We start from the raw sequence: 17,320 nt of genomic DNA, 5'->3' as shown, positions 1-17,320 counted from the left end.
AATGTACAGTAGTGCTAGCAGAACATCCTCAATGTACAGTAGTGCTAGCTGAATGGCAGTTTGCATCAAGGTTCCTTACAACTGACTGACTGGTGGCCTGGGGTGGTCCAGTGGTCTTAGCACCGCGGTCTACAGTGCACGTACATATTATGCCCATGTCGGCATGATGGGTTCGGATCCGACCCATGCCCTGCTGACATGACCTCTCTCTCTCTTCTTCTTCTCCTACTTTCCTGTCTGTCTTCACTGAATCTGTCCAATAAAATAAAAAATACGAGTGGGACTGACTGACACGTGCTACACGTGTTAGCACTTGAGAGCTCTTTAGTGCCCATCCAAACACCAAGTAAGACAACCCTTGAAATATGACAACAATTTCCTATCTGGGGGAAATTTGGGTTAGGGGAGGCTTAAGTGGGACATTGTGGAATGCTTTCCATCAAATATACAGATCTTCTGGAATTACTACACCCTAGGAGCTACTCTGTTCTGCTCTGTTTAGCTGTTTGCACATCCAGGACATTAGAAACGCTTAACTGGCATAGCACCGGAATATCTGAAAGATCTTCTGCTAGCATATCAGCCCAATAGAGCTCTCAGGTCTTCTGACGCTGGTTTTCTCTGTGTACCACATGTATAAAAGAAGAGGTTTGGTGAGGCTGCATTCTCATTTTATGCTCCAGATTGTGGAATGCACTGCCAGTTTACATTAGCGATGCAACCTCAGCATATTACCAACAAGCATCTGTATGGAGGGGGGGGGGGGGGGGGTCACCAGGGATAAGTGAGAAAATAGCAGTCAGGAGAATGAGGCTGGCAGGTCACTGCCAGAGACACCAGGAGCTGCCAGCCAGCAGACGGGTTCTGTGGGAGCCAACACACGGGCATCAATCACGAGGGCGTCCCACACTAACATACGTGGACGTACTCAAGCACGATGCAGAGCGGAAAGTACCGGCGAGCTAGCCAGATGTATGGAGGACCAGGGAGCTAGCCAGATGTATGGAGGACCAGGGAGCTAGCCAGATGTATGGAGGACCAGGGAGCTAGCCAGATGTATGGAGGACCAGGGAGCTAGCCAGATGTATGGAGGACCAGGGAGCTAGCCAGATGTATGGAGGACCCGGGAGCTAGCCAGATGTATGGAGGACCAGGGAGCTAGCCAGATGTATGGAGGACCAGGGAGCTAGCCAGATGTATGGAGGACCAGGGAGCTAGCCAGATGTATGGAGGACCAGGGTGCTAGCCAGATGTATGGAGGACCAGGGAGCTAGCCAGGTGTATGGAGGACCAGGGAGCTAGCCAGATGTATGGAGGACCAGGGAGCTAGCCAGATGTATGGAGGACCAGGGAGCTAGCCAGATGTATGGAGGACCAGGGAGCTAGCCAGATGTATGGAGGACCAGGGAGCTAGCCAGATGTATGGAGGACCCGGGAGCTAGCCAGATGTATGGAGGACCAGGGAGCTAGCCAGATGTATGGAGGACCAGGGAGCTAGCCAGATGTATGGAGGACCAGGGAGCTAGCCAGATGTATGGAGGACCAGGGTGCTAGCCAGATGTATGGAGGACCAGGGAGCTAGCCAGGTGTATGGAGGACCAGGGAGCTAGCCAGATGTATGGAGGATCAGGGAGCTAGCCAGGTGTATGGAGGATCAGGGAGCTAGTCAGATGTATGTAAGATCAGGGAGCTAGCCAGATGTATGGAGGACCAGGGAGCTAGCCAGATGTATGGAGGACCAGGGAGCTAGCCAGATGTATGGAGGACCAGGGAGCTAGCCAGATGTATGGAGGACCAGGGAGCTAGCCAGATGTATGGAGGACCAGGGAGCTAGCCAGATGAGCTATACATCGTGTCAAGTAATGTGCAACTGTTACTCACGTCTTTTTTTGTCCATCTAGTAAAAGCAGTCTATTAGGTGAGTACAGAGATGGCTTTGAATATAAACATCTCTTTCACAATGTGTGGCTACCAAATCAACAACAACAAGTGGGTGTTAAACTAATTCAGTTTGTTATGAGGTTTGCTCATTTAAATGTTCAATTAAGCTGTGTATATTTGGGGTAGAATATTTGGGATGTTAGGATGCCACCAAAATAGTGTGTATGGTCAAAAAAAAAGAAGTTTTCATTTGGCTGGCTAGGCTACCACTTCTCCTAGCAGAAACCCCTGTGCTGCCCCAATACCCCGGGGCTCCACCTCACAGCTCAGTCTCCATAGACTCCTCTCAGCTCTCACATCGGCTCAATTAGAACCATTCACAGGACCTACCAGCTGGAGAGGGGGAAGGAGGGGAGGAGGGGAGGGGAGAGGAGATAGACCACCGTCTACCTCAGGCCAGAGGGAAGGAGGGGAGAGGAGATAGACCACCGTCTGCCTCAGGCCAGAGGGCCAGACGTCCCTCCAGACCAGGCTGAGGAGCGTACGCTGATGCCCAGGGACGGCTGACACCTCCAGGGGTAATGGGCTGGAAGGAGCCGGTGGGGCTGAATTCCTCTGCATCTCTGGAGCAGAGGGGCTGCATCTCTGGAGCAGAGGGGCTGCCTGCCGCTGCCAGCCAGCCAGCCCAGTAACCAGCCAGCCAGCCATCCAGCCCAGTAACCAGCCAGCCAGCCCAGTAACCAGCCAGCCAGCCCAGTAACCCTGGTCGTGCCCTGGCCACGGTCTGAACAATAGAGGAAGGTTCATACCTCCATACACAGGCCCTCATGCGCTAACCCCCAGGCGCAGACACGCAGACACACACACACACACACACGCACGCATACAGACACACACACACGCATGCAGACACACACACACACGCAGACACACACACACACACGCATGCAGACACACACACACACGCAGACACACGCAGACACACACGCAGACACACACGCAGACACACACGCAGACACACACGTAGACACACACGCAGACACACACGCAGACACACACGCAGACACACACACACACACAGACACAGACACAGACACACTCACACTCTCTCTCACACACACTCACACACACACACACACACACTCTCACACACACACACACACACACACACACACACACACATACACACACGCTGCCTGAGATTAGTGCTGTAATAATTACCTTCCTCATGCTCAATTCCATGTGACTTCCCTCCTCCGCCTGTGGCCACACTGCTTTGATACCAATTAAAACTAGGCAGCCGGGAGAAAGGGGGAGGGGCGGGGGAGAATGGAGGGGAGGGCGGGGGAGAATGGAGGAGGGGAGGGGTTTTGGATTGGACCGACCTCTGCCCCTCCCTCTGTGCCTTTGCCAAACAAGCCCCAGCCACAACATCTTCCAAACAAGGAATTTGTGGTAATGGCAACAGCAACTAACCCACACCCTCTAAACCATTCAGTGAGTTAGTATGGGGGATGTGTGCGTAGAGGTCAAGGATGCTGAACCATACTGCCACTGACCTCTGACCCCCCCGCGATCTCTGAAAGGGAGAGGAAGGGAAACCTGGGGGAGGATTATGGGATACGCATGGGAGGGCCATGTGTGTGTGTGTGTGTGTGTGTGTGTGTGTGTGTGTGTGTGAACTGGGGTAAAAGGCTTTGCTAGTCCACCATGTTTGTTTCTGTATGACTCGAGAGGAGAGATGTTTTACACACTAGTAACTAGTTGGTTTCATAAGAAGCTGTGGTCAACCACATGGCTTTTAAAAACCACTCACCGATGGGTTCCGGATGCCTTAATACCAGACCTCTGATGTGTACAGCTATGCCAGGGATTTTCTCTTTTATAATGCACTTTCATGGTTCAATTGCTTCCACTGCTCAGAGCAGAACAGGGGGAAAGAAAATCTAGTCAAACAGTAGTAGGCCTAATTCCAGTTTGATTCTTGGATTTCTTCTCACTCAAGTCAGCCTTAAATGCCTCAAGTTTCGGTTCACACGGCCTGAGACATTTGCCAGCCTGTCATGTCCTTTAAAAGCCAGGGAGGGACAGCTCAAAGACACAGAGAGAGAGGCCCTGCCGGCCAGGCCCTATTGTAACAAGCCAACTTATAACAAGGTATGTGCACTCTCCGCACCAGCAGATAACTACAATAATGAGTACAGATGTACCCAATACAGCTGTAGATAATATAGCTACAAGGTATTAGCTTATAATAACATATCAGAGGAGAAGAAGAAGCTACTTTTAGCACCAAAGAGTTGCAAAGAAAGCATCCAAATTAATGGTTAAGAAACATGGTGGTTTGTTTTTAATAGCGTTCTAAACTAAAGCAGCTAGTGTTTGTAGTAGGGGGCTTAGGGACGGGGGTGGAGGTGGTGGAAGTCCAACAGAAAACCCAGCCTCAAAGCAACGTAAGCAACACCACATGAGAGGACAGACTTTCTGCTTGTATTATTACCTCATCAAAACAACACACGGAAACAAACCCGGGAGCCCGTTCAAAGCGATCTGAGATTTCATAAGAACACATAAGAACTCTTTTATGTGTGAGAAGAAGGCATGTCATCTCAGTCTGGTTTCATCACTTCTGTTTTGTTGCTCACTGAAGCTACTGAAGACATCTACAGTCACTACTACCCATCTTTCGTCGTAGACTGAAGACCCATCTCTTCAGGTTACACCTTAACTGCTCCTCCTGAGACATCTTCTGCCCCTCAGCACTGCGTCTTCTAAAGACACCCGCTTTCCCCCTCTACTGAGTCCCTAAAAACTTCTATTGCCCCCCCTTGTACTGCTTCTCTGTTTCTCCAGTGTAAAAAACAAAAAAAACAAAAAAGGTTTAGAAGAAGGTGATAGGAGAAGGTTTTTCCTTCTATCAATGGCCCCGGGCCTGAGCTGGATTACTCTTCCTGCTACGACTGGTGGACTGATGATTCACTTGCTTAGTATTCAAATGTATTGATTGTAAGTCGCTTTGGAATAAGGTGTCTGCTAAATGCCAACAATTTAAATGTAAAGAATGTAACTCAGTGTTGGATAATGACCACTGGGGGGCAGTGTGAAAGACAATGTCTAACCCAGCGTCTTCCGACATTCCTTGGATATGATGCTCAACTATAAATGGAGGAGGATGGAAAAGAGCGAAAGAGAGCAACACATCTGGAGTGACAAATCTCCTCTTTTATTTTGGGCCCCACAAGCTTAAGTAAACACACTGTGCTCCCCTTGTAAGCTCTGGATCACGTTGCAGCTTTGGGAGGAGGAGGAGAACAAAAGGTGGCAGTGGCCAGGTGGCAAGGCAGCGGACGACAGGTATAACAAAGAACCTCCTGTGTGCAGAACCTCGCTGAGCCTCCCTGCGCCTCCATCCCTGAGCGACCAGGAGATATAAACACTCCCCCTGGCCTCCCAATGGAGAGACACTGCCCAGATTAACCAGGGAGGGGGAACGGGAGGGCCGCCCTGCTGCTGCTCGAAACTCTATCAACTGGAAACTCCAAACAAACTACCCCATAGGCAGTAGCAGGCTAGTGTGGTGAGGAGGATCTCAGGATCTCAGGATCTTGGGTTTCATAGGGACACTGTTGAAGAGGGAAGCCTGTTTTTTTTGTCTGTGATTGAGAGAGATAGGAAAAGGAAGGCAAATGTCTGAATGTGCATGGACATGACTGGTTCATAAACATATCATTTCAACGTCCTGTTTCTGCAAACATGTTTAGGGTTAGACACAAGATGTTGTGGTAACTAACTAACCAAACACCCCACTAGTGCCTTCCATCCCTGAGAGGGTGAGAGGGTCTTCAACAGGTCTGACATACTGCATGTTTACACGTCATAGACACACACTGACTAACACATCTCTGCTTGTCCATGTTTATAGCAAGGGTCCGGAAATGTGGACAAAAATCAGAACAAATTTGGCGAGTTTTCCTTCTTCTCTTCTCTTTAGTCACCATGTTATGAAACTGAGTGTGTCTGTCAGTGTCTCTGAGTTATACCAATAATATACCAAGTTTTTCGGTTGTTACGTCTCACATCAAAAGTGACGTTTAGCAATTTCCGGGTCCAAACCAGAAATTCCCTGCACCAGAGTACCAGTGTACTACAGCGGTAGAATGACAGTTCAATCGTTTTTTAGACTGGGATCTATTCATACAACAAGGGACACAGCACTTTCCCGTTTTCCCCATATTGTCAGGGTCTTTGAGCCTCGGAAAAGCGCTATACAAATATAATGAATTATTATGATTACTGAGGCATTTCGAAGAGAGCGCGTCAGCCGACGTTGGACCCGGAAACACGTCACCAACTGAATACCAAGAGAACTGGAATGAGCTGAAAATGCAGGGGAGGTGAAAGCAATAGTGGATGTTTTTGCGTTTGCCTGCTTTTCAATTTAGTGCCGAGGGTTAATGAGAACACAAGCAAGTAGACATGACTTGTTGATTTTTTTCAACTGGGCCATCGAGACGTTTGTATAGCTTTTGGTTGAACCTCTGTGGAATGCTTAGTTCACAGTTGGCTGAGAAAGTACAATAGTGTTTGTTAGTGGTACCAAGTTAAATCTATTTGGTCCCTTGGTGAAAATAGAGGGTCTGACCACCTTGTGTAGGTAGAGAGGTGGAATTCTTCGGTTGTTAAGTCGTGACGTGTTTCCAGGTCCAACGTTGGCTGAGGCGCTATCTTCGAAATGCCGCAGTGCTGTGTCCCTTGTTGTATGAATAGATCCCAGTCTAAAAAACGATTGAACGGTCATTCTACCGCTTTAGTACCCTGGTACTCAGGGTGCAGGGAATTTCTTATTTCTTATTATTTATTTTTATTTGGACCCGGAATCAGACTTAACCGAATAGAATCCCACCTCTCTAGAATTCTGTACCAGCATGGCCTCTCCTCTCCTCTCCTCTCCTCTCCTCTCCTCTCCTCTCCTCTCCTCTCCTCTCCTCTCCTCTCCTCTCCTCTCCTCTCCCTTTTTTACAGATGGTCAGGCGAGCAATCAGCCTAATACCAAACAGGTGAGGCGAAAGGCAAATGAGAAATTAGGCTGGCGAGCAGTGACTGAAAACCACTTTCAGATGTGACTCGACATCCAGGTCAACTTCACAGGCCCGAGAGGACAGGCATGAAAGAGCTGGTCAGTGTGGGGGTGGCAAAGGACCGTCACGGTGTAGGACTTTCTCTCTGTGAAACGCAGAGAGAACTAGGGATGCACCGATACGACATTTCCATTACCTATATCGATTTCGAGTACTGAACGTCCGATAAAAAGCACATTTTATTTTTTAAATGTCAAATGTTACTGCCACCCCTCGAAACACGACACAGTTTTTACTGGTGTCTGTCACGAGTGTGTGAAGTGATTCCAGACCGCAGACATGGTTGTTTTTGTTGCCACCACACAGTCATGTGTCATCTCAGCTGTCAGTCGATGATGCACGTTTCTGCCAAGTTTTTACCGCAGTTTGCATCATGGCATCGGATTCGCTATCTCCCATTCCTGATCCGGCACTTTAGGTTAATATTGGCCCATTAAGGATGCTCTGTCTGTATAACCCTAACCCTAGGCTCTGTGCAATGTGCATCTGTACAACCACCACACTGCTCAACCATCGAGAAGCTGATTCTGAGTGGAGCAAATACTTTAATGGGATACTTTGGTCTGTGGAAAACTAACATTCAAAACCCACGGTCTTTGAGGTTTCTCTTTCTCTTACTTCAAAGAAGGCATACATACTTTCCCCCGCCTTTTATTCCATCATGGCGTGCCCCGAGGGCAAAGAGGCGATGCAAAGGAATCTGAACAAGCCTGCGACTCTCTTCCATATGGGTGTTTCATTGACGGCCTTTTGCTGTGACTGTGAGGCGCCTCGGTTTACTCAACAAATAGAAATCGGTTTACTGAAGAAACAGAAATATGACGAGCTGTTTGTGGCAGGGGGATTTCACCTTGAGGCGAATACAGGATCATTTAAGTGGGCTCACACAGCTCCCCTCTCTTCTAAATCTGGACCATGTTTTCACACGGGCTGCTGGGTGAACAGCCATGGCTTATATGGCTGCTGGACATACACACACATAGTATGAGCAAGGTCAAAAGGGTGTATGTTATGGAGAGAACACCATTTCTAGAATTCACGATAGTTTTTTGGATTTTTACAGATGTTCACATGAAACATCTGTTTCCCATTAAACACAACTGAATGCATATTTGGCTTTAGGTTAAAACATAAAATACAACATAAATACAACTGCAACTACTTTTGATCAAACATTCTTCCAAGGTTCCACATCCACAGTGAGCCTACAGTGCAGTGTGACTGTACTACTAAAGGGACTGTGCAAGATAAAATACAGGGAGTTGCAATAAATGAAGCTGATGTACCGTGATGTCATGCTTTATGTCTGTCAACGAAAACGTCTAACTTCCTAGTTCCTACTAACCTCAACAGCTGTGGAACATCAATGGAAATGAAACATTAATTGAGGATCGAGGCTATTGGGGCTGCACACAGAAAGCAGCCAGTTCAGGTTTAAACTAAAGAAAGGCAATTAAAATTAAACATGAAGTCCTGCTGGACAGAATCTCCCGCCAGTGCAGCAAATGTTGAACAAAAGAGACGGGAGCAGGGCCTCCCCTTTTAAACGCCACGGTCCTTGGTGACTGGCATTGAGGAAATGAATACAGCTGCCAATCATCTGCTCACTGTTCACAACCTCTTTTCTATGGGCCTCTGGTCGCCTTTCAGCCCCTCTGGAGGAGAGGAGATGGGGGAGAGGAGGTCTGGGAGAGGAGATGGGGGGAGGAGAGGAGATGGGGGAGAGGAGGTGGGGGAGAGGAGATGAGGGAGAGGAGATGGAGGAGAGGAGATGGGGGAGAGGAGATGGGGGGAGGAGAGGAGATGGGGGGAGGAGAGGAGATGGGGGAGAGGAGATGGGGGGGGAGGAGATGGAGGAGAGGAGATGGGGGGTGGTTGGTCGGCTCTGGCCTCTTATTCAAGTTGGGCTAGCTGGACGGATGTCTCCAAACTAGGGCTGGGCAAACGATCAACATTTCTTTTTCGATAATCGCAAGAATTAACGATCAATTATCGATTAATCGATAAGCTTTTTTTTTCATAAAACAAAAAAACAAAAACAAAAATCGCTTTTTTCATTTAAAAAAACAACAACAAAAAAACACTCGCTCCGAGGGCACCGAGGTTGCGGGGATGCAGAGGTAGGTCCGCGCTAATTTGGCCAACCGAGGAAACCTTCTTTCGTTTAATTTCCACCAGTCAGTTGGGTCGCAGTTCAGGCCCACAGAAGGCTCCCTCAGAAAGGTGCAAACTTCGGTTTCGATGGGGATGTCAGCAGCAAATGCAAAGTTCATTTCTCACACATAACGTGGACAAACTAATTTCCATTATTATTATTATTATTATTATTAAAAAAAATAAAAAAATATTAACGATTATCGAGCAAAATATTTTGTGATCGACCAAGATCCTTATCGATCAATTATCGATCGTCGATCATTGATGCCCACCCCTACTCCAAACACATCACACACACACTATGAGGAGTAAAAATGAACTGTTTCCTAAATAGGTTGGTGTGTGTTTGTGGCTCTCGTTGCAGAGAAGTGAGTCATTAATGTACTGGCCTGCATGGAACATAATATAATGCATATACCGGTTATTAATTGAAAACAGTAGCCTATTAGTTTAGACCACATTGAGATGTAGAAGTGTTATGTGTTATATCTGAAGAATGAAGATGACTTACGACCAACAGTCATATCATCAATAGCTACACCCTGAACCTGCATCCATCTACCTTCAAATCAATTTCCAGGGGAACTCCCGATTCAGTCATACAGTTGTTGTTTTCTCTGCCTGTGGTTGTGAGCTTAACGTGACTGGAAAAGCCCAATATTTGTCCTGCCATGGTGAGCAGGGAGATGAAGGCCAGTGTGTGAGTGCCCTGAGAGAACCAGAAGACAGACTCTCTTAGTGCTTACTTTCCACCGTGACAAATTCCCTCAGAGCAAACAGCTCAGGCCCTACTCAGCCATACCCTCCCCAGCTCCACGTGCTGCCGGGCCACTGAAGCATCTTCCATGGAACACCAAACTCAAACAGGCGGTCATTATGGGAAGTAACGCGCACGCACACCACGCTTGCACACACCCTCCTCCTGAAACCTCCACTGCAGTAGACTAGCTATGGCACTTATTAAACCAAAACAACCCGCAATCCTATCCGAGCAGTTGTTATTATGTAATATACTTCCATTAGACTACCAAAGCAGGACACCGGAGCACTCCTATCTACGCGTATGGTCACCCTGTTCCTCTGCCCCGGCCGACATGATTCAGGGGCATAGAAAACACACTGCCAACTAGCGATGTGACGGTGTAATTGCAGGGCGACGCAGACCGACCGACCAACGCAGAAGTATAAATTGGGAGAGCCCTTGCGTAGGCTACGGCGTAGGCTACGGCGTAGCCACGCGTAAATTCGACGCAGAAGTATAAATTGGGCTTTAGGCCTACATGATAGCTGCTAGATATTGCAGGAGGTCAGATCTGGACAGCAAGGACGTGAGCCACGGCCGATGAGGGAGCTGGGGGGGTTGGGGAGGGCAGGTGATGAGGAGGGGCGGCTGTGGCGCAGGAGGTAGAGCCGCCGTCTAATGATCGCAAGGTTGGCAGATCGGCGGTTCGAGTCCCGGCTGGCCATGTCGTAGTGTCCTTGGGCAAGACACTGAACCCCCAAATTGCTCCCAATGAGCGGGCCGGCGCCTTGCATGGTAGCTTGCCGCCATTGGTGTGTGAATGTGTGTGTGAATGGGTGAATGAGAGGCTATTGTAAAGCGCTATGGAAGGTGCTATATAAGTGCAGTCCATTTACCATCCATTTATGAGGAGGAGGCTGGAGGGGTTAGAAAAGTGTCCCATGTCACAGTGAAGGATTTACAAGACAGTGGGTCAATTAGCCTGTTGGTCTGTTGGTCACATGTGCAAAAACAATCAGGGATGCAGCCTGCTAACCCTAACCCTAACCCTAACCCGCGCCTAACTCAACACACACGCAAGCGCACGCACTTAAGAGATTTGTTTTTCTCTCTTCGTCATGTCCCAATGGGGTTCTCATCATGGAGCATTCCTTATTTTAATACAGTTATCAAAATGAGGACAAATAAAGCCACAACTGCCTGTGTGCTATAAACAGTTTTCAACAGTTTTTAAGATCACTATCACAGAACAGTGTCACTCACAGCTGCTTTAGAGACACTCTCATGCAGTAACAGATAAGGATGTAGACCTGTGGGAGTTTATTCTCTAAACTGGAAATATAGACTGCTTTGCCTGTGAAAGCAGTAGCCTAACAATGGTTAGTTAACATAATCTGGTTGAGGTACAGAATTCAAAGCCTGTAACAGCATGTTAATTCTGTTTGTTACCAGAGTAATTACTGAGTTAAGCTACTACACGTGTAGCTAACGTAACTGTAACTGCCTGGAGAATCTATCCACTAGGTAATACATATCTATATAATAGGCTACATATCTTGAAACACAGGTTCTCAAAAGCCAAAGACATAAAACTAAGGTAGAAAGCGATCCAACACATGTTTACATCATGTGCTCTCTGTACCTTCTGTTAAGTAAATCATCTGGTCTCTCAGAATGACTTTGTCAACAAGAGGAGCATGTGTTAAAAACTGTGTAGGCCTGGTAGCAGGGCATTGTGCCAACCTGAAATTCACCTTAAATTCACTCTTGAAAGCTGAGGCTAACACTCAGCCTACAACTACTGACAACAACTACTTTGAGCATTATTCAAAGTATTATGTCAAGGCACTATCAATGGGCAGCTGAATTTCAGCCCAACAGACCACATACACAACAGCTCTTCTTACACTAGATCAGGATAGTCAAGTAGCCCACTGTATCTGACATCAGGCCTAACTGAGCTGATATACACTAGTGATTGGTGAAGGTGGAGCATTTCTCAAACTGGTCAACGGTCTGTGTGCAGTGTGCACTGATCTTATGATCTCATCTTAGCCGTAATCATATTTTATAACAGGGACAAAAACAATTCGGTTGTTAAGTCTGACGTCAAACGTGACGTTTAGCAATTTCCGGGTCCAAAGCAGAAATTCCCCGCACCAGAGTACCAGTGTACTACTAAAGCACCAGAGTACCAGTGTACTAAAGCGGTAGAATGACAGTTCAATCGCTTTTTAGACTCAGATCTATTCATACAAGGGACACAGCAGCACTTTCCCGTTTTCCCCATATTGTCAGCGTCCTTGAGCCTCGGAAAAGCGCTATATAAATATAATGAATTATTATTATTACTGAGGCATTTCGAAGAGAGCGTCTCAGCCAACTTTGGACCCGGGAAACACGTCACGACTTAACAACCGAATACTGTTTCCATGTCCCACAATGAGAAGTACCAGTACAGTGTTCAGAATACGACTTAAAAGACCAAGCCTTGGATTCTATAGCCTTTGAACTTGGCCTCTACCTCATCAACATGTCAGCTCTGCACTAGGGATGGACGGTTTTTCGGTTAAACCGAAAACCGGGGTTTATAAAAATAGAAACGGTTTTTTATCAAAACCGTCTGAAACCGTTTTTTTTTTTATTTTATTTTTTAGAAGAACAAAATAGAATAAGAATAAAACTGGAACATGTCACATGTTTGTCGTGTGTGAAAATAACAATGATACAGTCTGAATCTGCCGCGCAATGAGTGAGAGGTTTGGTCAGTTGTGAAGAATAACTGAGGATTAATATCTAATTGGGATTATATTTAAGGGTAACGAATCACTCTATGGGAAAGATAGTTGCCTTCAGTTATTGGTAGATAGGAAAGGTTTTTTACAATTACTCGCTTACATTTAATAAGATCATTTTCGCTGCTCTCTGTAAAGCGCATTGGGTCACTTTTGTGAGAATAAATAAAATGTGATTTGATTTGATATCAATCAATCAATCAAACTTTATTTATGTTCTATAGCACAAATCATGCATTGAATGTAACTCCAAGTGCAGTATTTACTAAACCACAATATAATAAAACAAGAGCTATACGGATCAAGAGTGTTTGTGCACAGCGCCACTGTGTGTGAAGGCGCTACTGAAAGTGATGACAGAACGCATGTCTCAGAAGATACGCGGTCACTTAGTGACGCAAAGGTAGTTCTGTATTTATCTCTATCTGTATTAGTACATTTATTTTGAAAGCTCTATTTTGACAGCTCTACCATGGGCACTTTTATTTTGATGGGGCATTCTTTGTTGATTGACTTACGACAGTTCAGGACGAGTCAGTCTCGCGGCATGTGGTTTTTATGAAAAGCTTTAAGTATGTTCACTGCATAATTCTAAGTCTAATATTTCAGTGATTATTGAGCAGTATTCAAATATTTAAATACATTGAGCAGCAGCTGAAACTTTGTCTAAGAACCAAGATATTGAGAAAGCAGTTCATTCAATGAAGACGCTGTTCCAAGAGATGATCTTCCGTGCAGGCGTGCACCCTGGATCAGCGGAGCTGGTGTGTTAAGTGTTCATGTGTTTTCATGTATGGTGTAGCTTACAAAAGTCTGCCTTTCCACTTATATTTGTGAAACTAAGTAGCCTAAATGTGTTGCGACTGTGCTTACGGTGTTTTAATGGTGTTCGACATGAGTGTATTGTAGCAGTAGGGCTCAATTATTTGAAATTGGCGCTCTTTTTTATTTTATTTTTTTTACTTTTTTTATTTATTTATTTATTTTTTACTGTATTTTTCGGTTAACCGTAAAACCGCGGTTTTACTCTCTGACGGTTTTTCGGTTTCAATAATTGGAAACCGTCCATCCCTACTCTGCACTACCAGCATGTGGCTAGGCCTAAATCACCCATGAATAGGCTACACAGACAAACGAGTGAGTAGAAATGCACTTAAATACATTTACATTGATTCTGCACCTCAGGTCAGACAGTAGGTCAAACAAACGTGAGGGGTATCAACAGGCAGCTCACGTCCCTGCGCCCCTGCATGGGCTGCGGTTCAGCGCTGGTGCTCTGGTTGACATGCCATCCTTCCAGATCCTTCTAGACCTGAGTACTGACTACTCTCCCCCATTACCACACCACACCTGACTGATCTGGCGCATGCTTCTGCGTTCATTAATGAACAACAGTTTCCTGGATGTCTGTTTCTCCTGACAGGTTTCTGAAGGATGGTTTAACCTGCAACGTCTGGGTCGGACTCTGTGGAAAGTTCCGTTGGTCTAGAATCTAGATAGTCACGGCCAGGACTGAAGAAGCACGAAGCCCTCCACTATTAATTACAAACACATTATTCATGACATGACATTATTTCAGCTGCCTTCATCTCCATCAAGGAAACACCACTTGAAATGAATGCAGCGAGAGGCCATCCTGGAACTCCCACCACCCACACGTGTGGCACCCAGCAGGGCGGCTGAGGCGCAGGAGGTAGAGCTGCCGTCTAATGATCGCAAGGTTGGCAGATGGGCGGTTCGAGCCCCGGCTGGCAACATGTCGAAGTGTCCTTGGGCAAGACACTGAACCCCAAATTGCTCCCAGTGAGCGGGACGGCGCCTTGCATGGTAGCTTGCCGCCATTGATGTGTGAATGTGTGAATGAGAGGCCGTTGTAAAGCGCTTTGGATAAAGGCGCTATATAAGTGCAGTCTGTTTACCATTTATGTGTGGGCAGTGGGCACCCAGCAGTGCTTTGTGGTACGAGCCAAACATGATTGAGCAAAAATATTCTGATTCCAAAGAGATTGACAACAGCTTTTCAGTGTACAGATGACTGCTTTGTTAGTTGCATTTTCACTATTATTCTTATTCTTTCTCAGAGCAGCAGCAATACAAATGGGTATATTTGGGTTCACATTCCATACCTTGCAGACATCTCTCATCTATCTTTGCTATCTTTCCCCCTCCAAGTGTCAGGATCACCCTGGTGCAACTGCAAAGAAGAAAGAACTCCCTTCCAAAAGTATGTGATTTATATCAACCACCCCCCTACCCTTCCACAGCTCCCTGGTAACTGCTGATAAGGGCCTGGCTAACGATGCAGAGGCTCCCAAACAGTCAGCCTGCCTCTCAGGGAAGTCTGGAGATAGAGCACCCGCGGATGACACAGGACGCTGCTTATCTGCTCAAGGTCAACTGTGTAAAGGGCAGTCAGGGTGTCTCCTCCAATATCTGGAGAAACTGTCTGCTCCTCAAGAATAACCGGATGATACATATAGCAATCAATTTCCCTTGCATTGTTTTACATCATACTTAAAATACTAGGGTTTTCCCAAGGCACGACAGCCTCAATGTAGCCTACTGAGTGCTGCTTTAATATGGTTGTTTGTTATTGTTGGAGGCTGCAGAGGCTCGTGAGGGTTACTGTGCCAGGCAGTGACAAAGACTGGAAGATTGGAGAGAGGCGGAGGGTTCCCTGAGCCAAAAAGAAATGTCTTACAGAGAGAAATAGATAAATAACTCCAGATTCTCTAACTAAAGTAAATGAGCTGGGGATGAAATGTACTTTTCCGTCTACCCGCCGAGGAAAATTCACCAGTCACAACTAAGGGAAATATCACAAAGAAACACATTAGCATGACTTCTGACGCATTGAAAATTACTCACAGAACAAACCTCCTGTAGTAGCCTAGGCTTGAAGCTTTGCGCCCATCCCTGTGAAAATACAGATACATATTTTCCCCAGCATGTTTTCTATCTCAGGCAGTCGTGTGTAAGTTGCGTGGTTGCATATAGTTGAATTTGACTGTCATGCTTTTATTATTTTTTGTAAAAAAAAAATTGTATTGTATTGCTATTGTAACCAGAGACGCTGTAACTAAGAAAGCTCATACACTCTCGGGTTTGTTTGACTATCAAGAGAAGCAGCGTGAGTGAGATGCACAGGAGTGACAAATGACGTCACTCACAAATGTTTAATTAAAAGGTGACCATAATGGCACATCGCACCAGTTTCGTTTAGCATTAGCATAGCATTCGCAAACCTTTGTTGGTAACCCACCAAAGTGGCTGGTAAGATTTACCTGCAAAATCTACACGCATTTGCTCAACTGCTTTCCCTGCTTAGCAGACTGGTGGTGGTGACACAGTCCAACCTGGTATTCCTACATCAGCATGCTACGGTTGGAGGGATAAGAGTGGTGCAATGCCCTGTTCATCTTCTACTAGAGACTGCTACGGAGGATATGCCAAGACAGACGAAACCCAACAATGTGCCAGTGAAATCTCACAAAGAAACAGACCAAAGACTGCGCCCAGAGCTAAGTAGCACGGGAGGCTATACAGACAGAGAAAGCCTCTCTGTTAGAGCACCCTTGTCTACCAGCCTGCGCCAGACAAGCGAACGCACAAAGAGCATGGAGGCCTACACTCCGCCACACCCCAGCCTCTGGCGTCACACCATGGAAGAGAATCCCAGCTCTCCCCTTCTCCAATACGCTGTTTTCCCCAGATATCATTCATAGAGTAGTAATCTCTGTCGACAAACTTTCATCACCACATACCAAACAATCAGAGCCGATGCGAGGGCTACCACACGGCTAGAGAGCCTACTGCCTAGTTACGCAGAAGATTAAAGTAGTAAAGTAGATGGGGAGAGAGTATACTACCAGGCAATCAAACTATACTGAGAGGCAGGAGAAGTAGTAAATGAAGTGTAAAAATGGGTATAAAAGTTTATAGTATAAGTATAATAAAGGGACTGATGTGTCGGCTTATATTATGACCTCTCTCTTGACCTCACGGTTGTATGTGTAAGAGCATACAGCAATGTTGTTGTAACTATAGTGACTACTATAGTTAGGGTTAGGGTTACTAGTTACTGCAAGTGGCACCGACTGTTCTACGGGCTGCAAGCGCTCTTATCCTGACCAAAGGATTGAGTTCAGTTAGATGTTTTCAGTGCAGGGCTATCAGGCATAGACGTAAACAGGTGTTAACAACAAAAGCAGATGGGGAACGCAGCATATAACACAAGTAGACAACTTGCACTAGGCCTGTCCTTATTTGAGATCGCATGCATCCAACTGTGTCTAACAAAATGGTCCTGGGGAAAGTATGGAAAGTATGGAAAACGTGCCCCCATGCTGTCTGCAAGAATAATCCATCTCCAACATTGCGCCAAACTGAGTCCAAGTCGAGGTATAATCTGACACACGACTAATGTGATGATTTCCACCTTTCATCAACCACCGAGACATGAGATACAGCAGTTTAGTTTTATGCTCAGAGAAAAAAAAAAGATAGGCTAAATAAGGCTAGGCGAGGTCCACGTCTAGTCTGCAGCCACTCTGAAACTCCTCCTGCAGAAACACTGGCAGATTAAGATCTGCGAAAGGAATTACAGA

The 17,320-nt window shown here is 46.3% G+C and overlaps 1 protein-coding gene across 1 annotated transcript in view; it reads right to left on the bottom strand.

The window, feature by feature from the left end:
* ryk (receptor like tyrosine kinase) overlaps positions 1–17,320 on the bottom strand; it is a gene marked incomplete at its 5' end in the record, with an annotated part of 61,378 nt that overhangs the window by 39,391 nt on the left and 4,667 nt on the right. The gene's annotated exons all lie outside the window — the stretch shown is intronic.

The sequence above is a fragment of the Nansenia antarctica genome (genome assembly GCF_963989245.1).
Source record: "Nansenia antarctica genome assembly, chromosome: 7".
Classification (NCBI taxonomy): domain Eukaryota; kingdom Metazoa; phylum Chordata; class Actinopteri; order Argentiniformes; family Microstomatidae; genus Nansenia; species Nansenia antarctica.
The sequence above is the reverse complement of the archived record's forward strand: the minus strand, read 5'-3'. Positions and strand labels throughout refer to the sequence as shown.